Below are 12,699 nucleotides of genomic sequence, written 5' to 3' on the forward strand. Positions count from 1 at the left end.
CAGGCCGGCCATCAGGGCCTGTAGCTACGGGGTCCCTGCTCGCCTCTCCCGCCTTCTCTGCAGAAACTCTCCGAGACCCGACCTGTGTCCCTCCCAGCGGCCTGTCTGCACACCGCCCCCCGGAGCAGGCTTCTCTGGCCCCAGTGCCCCTCCTGCTTATCTCCCCACCTCGTCCTCCAGGCTCCCTCTGGCCTCCAGGCCCACCCCGCCCGGATGGCCGGCCCAGATGGGGTGCCTCCTCGGGGCCTCCACACCCTCCCGAGGCCCTTATCACACCGGGCAGGAGGCCTTGGCTTCTGAGCTTCTGAGACAAGATGGTCAGGAGATTGGCAAGAACCCACGGCTTAGCCACAAACACCTGGAGGAGGACATGGGCGGAGCAAGGTGCTTCCCACTTCCCTGCAGAACGGAAATGCCCCCAGGGTGCTGGGAAAGGGGCTGGAAAGATGGCACCGGGAGAGAGGCCTGCCTGCGCAGGGCCAGGTGAGGGGCAACGGCAACGTCCCCAAGGAAATGAATGGTCTGCGGGGTCCCTGAGCGGAGAGGAACAGGGGGCCCCGAGAGGAAGGAAGGCCCCAAAGAGCGGAGTGGACACACTGCGTGTCCAGGCGATCTGGGGCTTGGACGTCCCACGGACCTTCCCACAATCCCATGAGGCACAGGACGCAGTCCAATGGCTCCTCTGAGCCCCAGAAGGTCACAGAAGTCAGAGTCGCCTGACCTGAGGCGGCGGCAAATAGGAGCAGGGCACAGCTCGGTGGTGACGGGTGCCGAACAGTGACTCAGAGTGACACCTGCCACCGGAGACGGCCTCGCTCTGCCACCTCGCACCCACGCCCAGGGCAGCCGGTGGGACAGGGAGGAGGCAGTCGGCTCCTCAGGGTGGCTCCTGTCCCGGCTGCAGGGAGGCTCTGACCCACAATCCCTGCACCCTCTGACATCAGGGGCGGCTGACATCTGCTTTCCTAGCCTCGCGAAGGGAGGTGGGTGGCGAGGGGCTGGAAGGGGTGGGCTGCGGACCATCCGTGGGGCACTAGGCCCTGCCCGGTGTTCGCCTTGAGTGCCCATTGGCCTTTATGGAAATCAATGCACACTGAGGGATCAGTGAGGAATTCGCCCCAAGACACCCAGCCGGTGAGAGGGGTGGAGGGATCTGAGGTCGGCTGCACATCACAGCCCTCTGACACCACTCTCACCCACAGTCTCTCCGGAAACAGCTGGTTCACCGGGCGAGAACGACAGCAGAGAAGGCAGAGGACCGGGATGGCTTCCTGATCTGGAAAGATATCCCCAATGTGGGCCCCAGAGGACCTTTCCTCCCGGCGAGACTGAGAGGCTGCGGCCTTGGCCAGGCCGGGACAACGGTCCCCGTTACTCCTTCTGGTAGAATCTCCCTATGATATTGGGGTGTCCACACGCCCGGTAATTTCCCAGCTTCCCTTGCTGTAGGGGGTGGCCGATAGGCTATAGGTGGAAGTCACTGGGCGGAGCTTCTGGAAGTTTTTTTAAAAAGTGCTGCCTCATCTGAGAGGTGCAGCCCCTCCTCCTCCTTCCCGCCGGGAATGGGGGCGTGATGGCTGGAGCCGCAGCGGCGTTTTGGGGGCCACGCAATGACCCTGAGGACGCAAGCCACACCCTGAAGGAAGCAGAGCGCGAAGACAGAGGAGTCTTGGCGGGCTGCGTGGGGGGCATGACCGGGAGCCGCCATGTCCGCCCTTGACCATGTGCACATGACTTCTTTCCAGGAGAAAAAGGTGAAGTGCCTCTTGTTTAAGCCACTCCCCTCCGGTTTCCTGTGACAGGTAGCCTGGCACTAGGCTACCGGCTTGTGTTCTTAGTGAGGTCTTTAAGCAGGATTTAGGGATTTCGTTCAAATTGCCAGGAACCCAGACGCTCAGAGAAAGATCTTCCCTTGTGCCCTCTCAGGTGAAGAGCTGGTAAAGGACCGGGCACTGAACTTTCCTGAGTGCCTGCTTCACCCCATGCCCTGCTTTCGCCTCAACAGCCGTACCTGCCTCACCGTGTATTTGTGACATGGGATTATCGTCCCATTTTACAGATGAGGAAACGGAGGCTCCGTTGGTCTGTATCACTGTCCAGGGAACACAGCCAGGATCTGAACCCACGCCTGTCTGACCCCACAGCCCATGCCTGTCCTGTTGGTTTTGCACTGCCTCTCAGGACAGGCCCAAGGGGAGGCCCATCGGCCACTGGGGGACCCTACATTGGGGGGAGCAGCCTCCTCCAGGCCTTCCCAGTGCAGCCTGGGAAGGCTTCCGCTGCAAGGTGACCCAGGCAGCCTGCCCAGCTGGCCCTCTCCCGGCCTCCCCGCCGTCCTGCGCACTGGCCATCTGGCCCTCTTCTCTTTGACCCTCCCCCTGGTCCTCCTCTCTCTGATCCTCTCCCTGGCCTTCCTCAGGGACCTGTTAAAGGGACAGGGACAGGGACCTCCATTCTTAAGCCAGCACATCCCCAACCTTTACCAGGGCGAGCCCGACCAAGCCAAGGCCAACGCAGCAGGGGTTCCTGGTAGCAACCTAAGTCTGTTTCTGACCTCGGGGTACAGCGCCCGGGGGGATCACCTGTTCCAAGCAAGCCCATCCCCCACACTCTCCCGGGGGACAGCGACCGGAGCGGCCTGACTCCTCGGCGGGCCCCGGACACCCTCCACTGAAACCGGCTTCATCCTGCCTGGGACGCCGGCCTGTCCCTGGAGGGCCTGGAAATCCACTCTTTCTAGGAGCGGGTGGGACATTAACCCACATCAGGAGGGAGCAGGGGGAGGGGGCGGGGAGAATGCTGAATCGGGGACAGGGAGGCCCGCTGGAGAGAGAACAAAACACGTTCTTTGTAACCAGGACAAGGCGGACCATGCCCTCTCCATTGGTCCAGATCTGTGCCAGCCTCGCCCTGGCACCGTGGGTGTGCGGAGAGCGAGCTGTGGGTCTCTATAGAGACCGTCGCCATGGCGCTGGGGGCTGTTGTTTGGCTATTTCAAGAGGAAACAGAATCCAAAGGTCAGAGGAAGAAAGTCTACCGCAGGCCTTTGCAAACTATAAATATGTGGTAATGTTTCGGCGTGTGCCCGCAGCGCCCCGGAGGCGGGCCACAGCGAGGGGGCCAGGGCGAGGGGGCAGAGGCTCACCTGTGCCGCGCCAGCCCCTGGGGGGTGAGCCAGGCTGAGTGAGGGCATGGGTGGGCAGCACCCAGCCTGGCGCTGAAAGGGCACAGAAGCCGGAACCACAGGAGCACAGTCAGAGCCTCTGCCCACCTACAGCGTCGCTCCACTTCGAGCCCAAATCCCAAAGTGCTTGCCGTCGGTACCGGTGACAGCAGCCTCTCCCAGGTTTCATTCGCCCTTCAATGGCGCCCCCAGCCTCTGTGCTATCTGCTCATCACCACCTCCATTGCCAAGGAGAGCCGAGGGAGGGCACGTCCTGCCTCCAGGCTCTTCCTGTGAAAGTTGAAGCCAATGCTCGGGGCAGAGGGCTCTCCCCACACAAGGAAGAGGAAAGGGGGGGGGGGGGTGTAAAAACATGCCCCAGGCGCTGAGCGTGGCGTCACAGCGTGAAGGTCACCTGTGCTGTCATAAATGCGGTTTCTTCCATGAGCCTGGCATGAATTATTGTCCAGGCAAAACCGTGTTTGGCCTAAAAACACAACCGAACAGCTGAAACTGTGAGCCATGATGGTGGCAGGGACAGGGACACAGGAGGCCCAGCTTTGAACCCAGACAGACCTGAGTTCAAGCCCCGGCTCTGCCAGGCCCTGGCCTTGAACAGGTCCCCGGACCTCAGTCCGTTCATCTGCAAACCAGGACAGCCCCGCCCGCCGAGAGGGCTCTCTCAGACGGAAGTGAGACGATGGAAGAGAGCACCCAGCACCGGAGACGGACAGTCAGTGAGAGTTCTCCTTAAGTGTGACCGGCACCGAGGGGGGCACCCTCAAGCAGAACCCCAGGGCACTTCTGCAAAGAGAAGCTGGGAAAGCCACGGGCCCTCCTTTTCCAGTTGGGGAGCCTCGGGCTCTGGGGGAAGTTGGAATGCAGGGGGAGGAAAGCTGAGAATGTCCCCCATCTCCCGAGAGTCTCCTGGCCGATTCTGCTCATGGGGCTCGAGAGGGACAGACGGCGCCATCGGGTTTTGGAACAAAGAACACAGTCACGTTCAGGACGGAACAGAATGTCCCCAATGAGCTGCGCGGGCCCCACAGTTTGGGGCAATGCTACTGTATTTTTCCCCTAAATGGCTGGCGCTAGAAACCTAAAGCAGAGACAGTTACCGCAGACTCCCACGTACACGCGTTACACATGTAAATGGCCCGTATGTGTATTAAAAGATGACTTGCTGTTTATCTGAAATCCAAGTTTAACTGGGTGTCCGATACTTTTATTTGCTGAATCTGGCGGCCCAGGGCCAGAGCCAGGAGATTAACTGTTCCCTCCGTCCCAAGGGGCTGATGTCACCCCCGCGTGTGCATTGTCCCGTCAGCCGGCGTCCTTACCGGGGACCTCAGAGGCTGTGGGTGGCCGCACATCACTGCCCTGACAGTTACCCAGGCTGGTGGAGGGACGGAGGGACTTCTCTGGAAGCGGATTGGCACCGATCCCGTGGAAGAGAAGAGGCTGAGAGCAGAGAGCAGATGCTGACGGAGCTTACGCCTCAGGGCCACTCTCGGGCACAGGCCCCGCCCAAGGCCCCAGTCCATACTTTTAAACAGTTGGATGCTCCTTCTTTATTTCTTTGCTGTTAGACTTGACCTTCTCAGAGCATTTTAGGTTTACACCAAAACTGATCGTTCACTTCTTTCTGGTGCTGAGTAACATTCCGTCGTCTGCATGTACCACAGTGTGTTTGTCCATGTGCCTTCTGAAGACTATCTTGGCTGCTTCCAAGTTTTGACAATTATGAAGACAGCTGCTATAAACACCTACGTGCAGGTGTATGTGTGGACATACGTTTTCAGCTACTTTGGGTAAATGCGGAGGAGCACAATTGTTGGATTGAATGGTAAAAACATGTTTAATTCTATAGAAAATCATCTATCTTCCAAAGTGGCTACACCATTTTGCATCCCACCACTGATGCATGAGTGTTCCTGTTGCACCTCATCCTTGCCAGCACTTGGTGCTGTCTGTGGCCGGATTTTGGCCATTCTAACAGGTATGCAGTGGTATCTTGTTGCTGTTTTTAATCTGCATTTTTTTAACGATGTATGATGCAGAGCATCTTTTTATGTGATTGCCATTTGTATGTCTTCTTTGGAGAGATGTTGGGACCTTTTTTTAAATGGGGTGGTTTATTTTCCTATTGAGTTTTAAGAGTTCTTTGTATATTTTAGATAACAATCATCAGATAACGTCTCTTACGAGAGTCACCTAGTATTTTCTCCTAGTCGGTGGCTTGTCCTCTAACTCTCTTGATATTGTATAGAGAGCAACTGGGAAGGCACATGGGCTTTTCTTTAATTATTGTCAGCTGAATCCAGTGGCGTTGGCAGGGCCACGTCCTGGAAACACACCTTGCCAGAGGCAGGAGTGTTGTCAGCTTGACCTTCAGCCCAGGTGCCAGAGGGTGGGTTTTGTTATCTATCGAATAAATCCAACCAAGCACCAGGGATGATTATGATGCACACAATCTCCTTTGTCATGACCTTTGTAAAACTTCCTGGTATTTTGCTGTATAAAATAAACACGCTGGATGGGCTCCGGTCCCTGTCTCTCCATCTGAGGACAGGGGTCCCACCCAACCCCAGATTTTTCTTTCCATCTCTGTCTGTCTCTTTCTTTTATTTTCTCAATGCCCAGCAGCCCCTACTCAGGAACTGGACCACTCTCTAGCTGCGGAAAAGAGAGAAATATTCACAATATTGTCTTTTGCAGAACAGAATTCTTCGTTTTCTGAAGTCCATGTGATCAACTATGTCTCCCATGGACATGTCTTTGGGATGGTATATGAAAAGGCAGTACCATGGCCAAGATCATCCAGGTGTTCGCCTCAGTTATTTTCCAGAAGTCTTATAGTTTTGTGTCTTACAGTTGGGTCTGTGATCCATGTTGAGGTATAAGGTCGATGTCTAGATAAATTTTTTTGCATGCCAATATACAGCTTCCAGCACTATTTTTTTAAAAACCATTCCTTTGCCGTTGTATTTTCTTTGCTCCTTTGTCAACTACATTTATGTGGGTCTATTTTTGGGCTCTCTGTTCTGTTCCACTGATTGATTTGTCTCTTCTTTCACTGATACAACACGGGCTTGGTGACTCTCGCTTTACAGAAAGTTTTGAAGTTGGGTGGTGGGTGTCACGCCCCTAACTTGTTTGTGATGTTGTAGATGTCATGTTGGTGATTCTGGCCTTTTGCCTCTCCATTTACACCTCAGAATCAGTTTGTTGATATCCACAGAGTCACTGGTTGGGGTTTTGATAGGATTGCGTGAAATCTATAGATCACGTGAGGGAGAGCTGACGTTTTGACAATTCAAGTCTTCCTTTCCATGGACACTCATTTAGTTCTTGTTTGAGTTTGCTCCTCAGAGTCCTGTAGTATTCCTCCTGTTGATCTTATATAATTTTGTTAGATTTACACTTGTGTGTTTTTTTTAATACATTTTATTGATTTTTTTACAGAGAGGAAGGGAGAGGGATAGAGAGTTAGAAACACCGATGAGAGAGAAACATCGGTCACTGCTTCCTACACACCTTCTACTAAGGATGTGCCCTCAACCCAGGTACATGCCCTTGATTGGAATCAAACCTGGGACCCTCAGTCCGCAGGCCGACGCTCTATCCACTGAGCACACCGGTTAGGGCCACACTTACGTGTTTTACGTTAGCGGACGCCATTCCCCACGTTAGCTCGGCACAGCGCTGCCGCATTGTGTGAAAACCTCGGGCTGGAAAAAGATGTCCCCGTCCAGATCGGGCTCTGCTGCCTGCAGGGCTGCCATCCCGAGGGTCTTCTTTGGCTTCGCTAAGCCTCAGCTCCCTCGTCTATAAAATGGGTACGACGGCAGCATGTGGTTCACAGGCTGGTGGTGAAGATGAAATGCCCCCTAATGTCCCACCAGCCGCTCACCGGGTCTTCACTGGGCCCTTCCTCAGGCTCCCCGGAGACGCAAAGGCCCCGAAGAGACCCAAGCAACTCACCCTCTCTTTTAGGGACACCAGTCATCACCCAGCATCAGGAAAGGTGTTTTTGTTCCAGGACGGGGGAGGGCCCAGGACGGCAGCGAGGGCAGGGCTCTGCCTGGGCCGCGGCAGCGGGAAGGCTGGTGCAGGCGCTGAGCTCCCTGGTGACCATGTTAATGTCACACAGTAGGTCTTCACCATCCCCGGGGGTGGGGGCAGGGGCGGCTGCCAAGGACAAAGGCAGACCTCGGCCTTAGCCAGAGGACTAGTTTCCTTGTGCCAGCTGTGTAGCCGTGGGGCGGGCACCCCGGTTAGTGGGAGGTGGGGTGGAGGGCTAAGGCTGGTATTAAAAGGCGGCGGGGAAGGCCCTCCTGCGTTTTGTTCTCAGAGGCTCGAATCGCATCTTGTCATCCTGGCTGCTGTTGCCTGGCTGCTAAGGCAGAAGCCAACGGCGTTGCCATGGCAACCAGACAGCATCCACTTCCAGCTCAGCCCTGGGTTTCCTACAACGACGGCGGAGCCACCGAAAACATGCTGGGCGAGGGAGAGCCACGAACAGAATGACACCAGGGCGCTGCGGGGACTGGGGGGCGGGGGGCCCCATGTTTCCTCCCTACGGGGTTCACCGAGCACAGCAAGGAGACACATGACCGACCCACACCCAAGCCCGAGAGCAGGACAGGAAATGCCGCTGAGGCTGCCGCCGAGCTGCCGAGAGCAGGTGTCTCTCTCCGCAGGGACCCCACGCACGGACTGTTGTCTCTCAGGCCCCGGGTTCGAGGCTGGGACGAGGAGCCGAGGGGACGAGAAGAAGGGTGGTCCCTGCTTGTCGGTGGGGTGGAAACATGGGGACCCAGCCTGGAGAGGCCTCATGGAGGGGAGGGCCTTCGGGAGACTTTCGAGATTCAGATTTCCAGAAGGTTCGCCAGGCCCCGGGGGTCCAGGTCCCTGAAGAGGAATCCTGGCTTTCCCTGGAAGCAGGGGGCGGTGGGAATAAATGAAGTAACTCGGGGGGAGGGGTTCCGGAGCTGAGACCCCCAGGTCGGTGAGAACTCGCCCCACCCACCAACCGGCTCTGGGGACACGACCTGCAGAGCCAGCGCCGCCCAGGCCAGAAGGAAGCTCCTCCCGGTGTCCTCCGAGGTGGGGGGCTCTGGACCCCCCCCCCCCCCCCGGCTCCCCGGCCCGGCCGCCTGCCTCCCTCTCCGGGGAAGCAGGACCCTCCAGCCTGAGGCCTGATTGATCAGGCCGGTCCTGGAAGCAGCCCAGAGGCCGGCCTGCTCCCGCTGCTGACCTGCCTCGGGGCCGGAAGGCAGCTCATTAGGCTGGCGGAGCTGGCGGCCAGGCCCATCTGTCCGGGCATCTGTCTGCTCTCTCCTCCCGCCCCGGCCATCCCTCCACCTGCAGAGGGAGGAGCCTGTGCCTGGCCCGGCTCAGGATCACCGAGCCGATGACACGGCAGAGCCATACCCCCAGGGACAGCCAGGCCTCCGCCTGACCCAGCTTCCACTGAGGAAACCCCTCGCAGTGACTGAGGCAGGCCCACCACCTTCCCCGTGTGGATGAGAAGGTACCTCCCAGCACCGGGCAGACCGCGGCCTTTAACGCAGAAGGCCGGCATCTCACCCCATCGAGGGGCAAGCGAGATGCTGAGGAGTATGGGGAGCAAGCTCTCCACGTTCACATGTCTTAAATCCACTTAAAAATATACCATTTATAATTCACGTGTCTACGTCATAACTGTTCGACATAAAGCTTTGATAGCTATCTCCATCCTTAAAAGCACGTCGATGGGATAAAAATGCTAAATAAACAGCAGTTTTAGGAGGTGTGCAGATCTGATGAAACGGACCCACTGCTTTTAAAGGGACAGGGCAGACATGCAAGGCCAAGGTTAGGCTTTTCCTGAGGAGCAGCCGGCCTGGGAGCCGGCCGGCCCGTACAGGCGGATTGCGGCGGGAGCCTGCTCAGCAGCACCTGCTCCCGCCTGCGGGGGACACTGGGCAGGCCGGGTGCAGTGACCCGCGGCTTGCGCAAACACGGCCTCGTGCTCGGTGAATGTTTAGCCCGGCGCCTGGCTGGCAGAGGAGCGAGGCCCTGGGACCTCTGTCCCTGACAGCTGACACCACAGGGAGCAGCTGGGGCCGTGGGACAGGGAGGGGCGCCTGCCCCCCCCCTCCCGGGTGACCTCTTCTGTTCGCAGAGAGGAGAGGTGCTGAGCTCAGCGGCTGCAGGGAACAAACAGATAGCAGTGTTTGCAGCCTCGTCATCGATAGTAATATCCTGGCATCACACACACACACACACTCACACACACTCACACTCACACATATACACTAACAAACACACATACACACTCACACACACACTCACACACACACTCACACTAACTCACACTCACACACACACTCACACACACTCGCACACTCACACACTCACACACACACTAACAAACACACATACACACACACACTCACACTCACACACACACACTAACACTCACACATACACTCACACACTTTCACACTCACACACTCACACACACACACTAACAAACACACATACACACACACACACACACACACATACTCACACACACATACTCACACACACTCACACGATGCACATATATACCCTCAACTATGGCGCGCACAGCCCCCCTCTGCCTTAGGAACATCACTTCAGACATAACACGTGTCCTTCCAGCTTCACCCCTGAACACAAAGTGGAGAAATGGAAGTAACTGAAGACGGTACAATCCGGGTGGCAAGGGAGGGGCAGGGAGCATTCCATAAGCTAGGCCAGGGGTCGGCAAACTCATCAGTCAACAGAGCCAAACACCAACAATGCTGCCATTGACATTTCTCTGGAGAGCCACATTTTTTAAACTTAAACGTCTTCTAACGCCACTTCTTCAACAGACTTGCCCAGGCCGTGGCATTTTGTGGAAGAGCCACACTCAAGGGGCCAAAGGGCCGCATGTCGTCCAAGAGCCACGGTTTGCCGACCACTGAGCTAGGCTGTCCCGTTGCCTGGGTGGCACTAGGCGTCACCCTGCCCCCTACCAGGGCCATGCCCTGGGCACGCTCACACACCCAACGCCCACTTCCCTGCGGGGAGTGCTCTCCCCGGGCTCCCTCTGCCCCTCCCAGCCGGGCCCAGGGGGTGAGCCACACCCCACTCCCCTCCCCCAAGCCCCCTGAGCATTCCTTCTGTGAAGTCCCTGCCTTGTGCGGGTTGGAATCAATCCCCCAAGTCTGCGCTGGCCCAGAGTTGCCAGCACTCGCTGCCCGGTCTCCGGCGGTCCGAGGGCAGCATGAGAAGCACGGCCGCCCAGCCCGTCCCCGAGCAAGGCCCGAGCTCTGAGTGCTTGGCTCTCGATGGACACGGGAGAGCAGGCCCCGAAGCCAGCGGCGTTGGCGTCAGACAGGTGTGGGTGCAAGCATAGCTGTGTGACCTTGGGGGAAGCAGCCCGGGGCCTGGCACATAGTAGGGCCTCACTCCATGGCAGGTAGCAGAGATCTGGGGAAGGTGAGGAAGGAGAAGAGACTTCTGGCTGGAAGTGGCCCTTCGAGGCCGTCTGCCCTTACACAGGTGGGGTAAACCGAGGCCCGGAGACACTGAGGGGCTTGCCCGAGGACCCACTTAGAGGCAGCACATGGGGGTAAATGCCACACCCAGCCCCCCAGCCCAGACCTGTCCTGGGAGCGTCCCGGACACGAGTGGAGGCAGCACAACGTGCTTTCCTGCTGCGGGCAAGCTGGCCTGGAGCAGAGGGGCGCCCGGGGTCCCCGGGCCGGATGGGGTTTGCTCGCTCGTACAGAGTAGGCAGCAAGAGCTACTCCCTACAGCGTACAGGCGTCTCATACGAAAATCCAGATTCTTTCATCTGGAAAAAATCAGAAACGGTGGTCGCTCCAGACCTGTGCTCCTCCATGGCAGCAAGCAGCTGGAGCCGGCCTGGGCTGCTCCCTGCACGCTTCTCTCTGCTTGGCCGCAGTCCCCACCCCTCCCTATTGTCTCCCGGAGCCCGCAGCCCGGTGCCCCCTGCGCCTGAGCATCCCGCAGGAGCTGCGGTGGTTAGAGCGCTCTCATGGCATGGCCTGCCCGGTCTGCATTGGGAGGTAGACCCCTCCACACGCTGCACCCCGGACATTACCCGCCGCTGTGCAGCCCTGAGTCACTTCTCGCGAGCCCTCCTCCTGGCAAACGTTTTCCCGGAAGCCTTCCTGCCCACACCCATCGGGAGAGAGAAGGCCCTGCCTGTGGTCCTGCGTGGGCCCCGTCTCCCCATTCCCCACTTCCCGCTGCTTTTTGGGATCATGCCGAGGGTTAGAGTGTTCGTTTTCCCCATATTCTTTCTTCTCCCACCCCGGCCCCCTGCCTGCCCATCAGTGCCTCTCCACCCCCTCCCTGCAGAAGCCCCCAGTGCCCTATGGGGCTGGCCCTTCCTCTCTGCATCTGTGACCCAAGGGCAGGCAGCATTGCCAAGGGTGCTATTTACCTGAGGGGGGAGCTAGGGGGAAGGAGAGGGCAGATTTCTTGAGCTCCTTGGAGCAGAAAGATGATTATGACCCCCCCGCCCCCCGTCCCCCTCACACACACACTCCCACGGGCTGCTCTGGGGTGAAATGATAAATCTCCCCCTGCTCCCCCCGAGCTGCTAGAGATGGGTAACAGAGATGTCCTGGCGGAGATATTTGGGGCCTCCCCGCTTTGACCTCCTTTCCTGCGGCCTCTAGTTAGACCCGCACCAGTTCAAACTTGCTGTGGTCTCCTCTCCCCCAGCCAGGCTCCCCACCCCACCCCACCCCTCCTGCCTCCTTTTCACGCGGCCTCAACCTTGAGCAGGCCTCCCCCTGCTTAAATGCCATCCAGAGCTCCCCACGGCCTCAGGATAAAGCCTAGGGCCCCGGCCAGCCAGGCGGGGCCCCTGAACTTCCTGCAGCATCTCTACCTTCCCCTCGGGCAGGCGGCACTCTGGCCAAGAAGCCACGGCGCTCGCCTGCCCGCCATTGTGCCTGCGTATCTTCCTCGGCCCGGACAACCTCGGGCCGGACAACCTCGGCCGGATAACCTCGGCCCGGACCACCTCCGCCCGGACCACCTCCGGCCAACATGGAGTCCCTGCCGCCACATCACCCAATGAGCGTGTCTAACAGTTTGCTCTCCCTGGACAACGTGCTGAAGCCCATGACCTTGGGGTTGCGGCCTCTCCCGGGGCAGGCTGTCACTCAGTCTGGAATTTCCTGAGCCATGCGCCAGTGCGGCAGCTCCCGCTGGTAAGTGATACACCTGCCTGATGAGGCCCGGCCTTCCGCTGGGAGGAGGGCGCCTTGCCTGAACAAGCCCCTCCTTTCACTTCTGCCTCCCCCTCTTTCTGCCCGTAAACGCCTTCCTTTGGCACAGCCTCCCAGAGCGCCCTCCTAGCTCCTAGATGGGGCGCTCGCTGCCTGACTCATGAACCCCTCAATAACGCCGATTGGATCTCCAGATGTACTCAGCTGGGTTTCGTTCTGTAACAGTTCCGACATCACCTCCTCCTGAGCCCTGTCCCACCACCTACCCCA

The 12,699-nt window shown here is 58.3% G+C and overlaps 1 long non-coding RNA gene across 1 annotated transcript; it reads left to right on the plus strand.

Moving 5' to 3' along the window:
- The first annotated feature begins 360 nt into the window (after positions 1–360).
- LOC311623798 lies at positions 361–6,439 on the plus strand. Its single transcript, XR_014795208.1, has 3 exons — positions 361–483; positions 1,203–5,162; positions 5,882–6,439. It is a non-coding gene; the product is annotated as an uncharacterized lncRNA (long non-coding RNA).
- The last annotated feature ends 6,260 nt before the right edge of the window (positions 6,440–12,699 follow it).

The sequence above is a fragment of the Pipistrellus hanaki genome (assembly GCF_964339955.1).
Source record: "Pipistrellus hanaki genome assembly, chromosome: 5".
Taxonomy (NCBI): domain Eukaryota; kingdom Metazoa; phylum Chordata; class Mammalia; order Chiroptera; family Vespertilionidae; genus Pipistrellus; species Pipistrellus hanaki.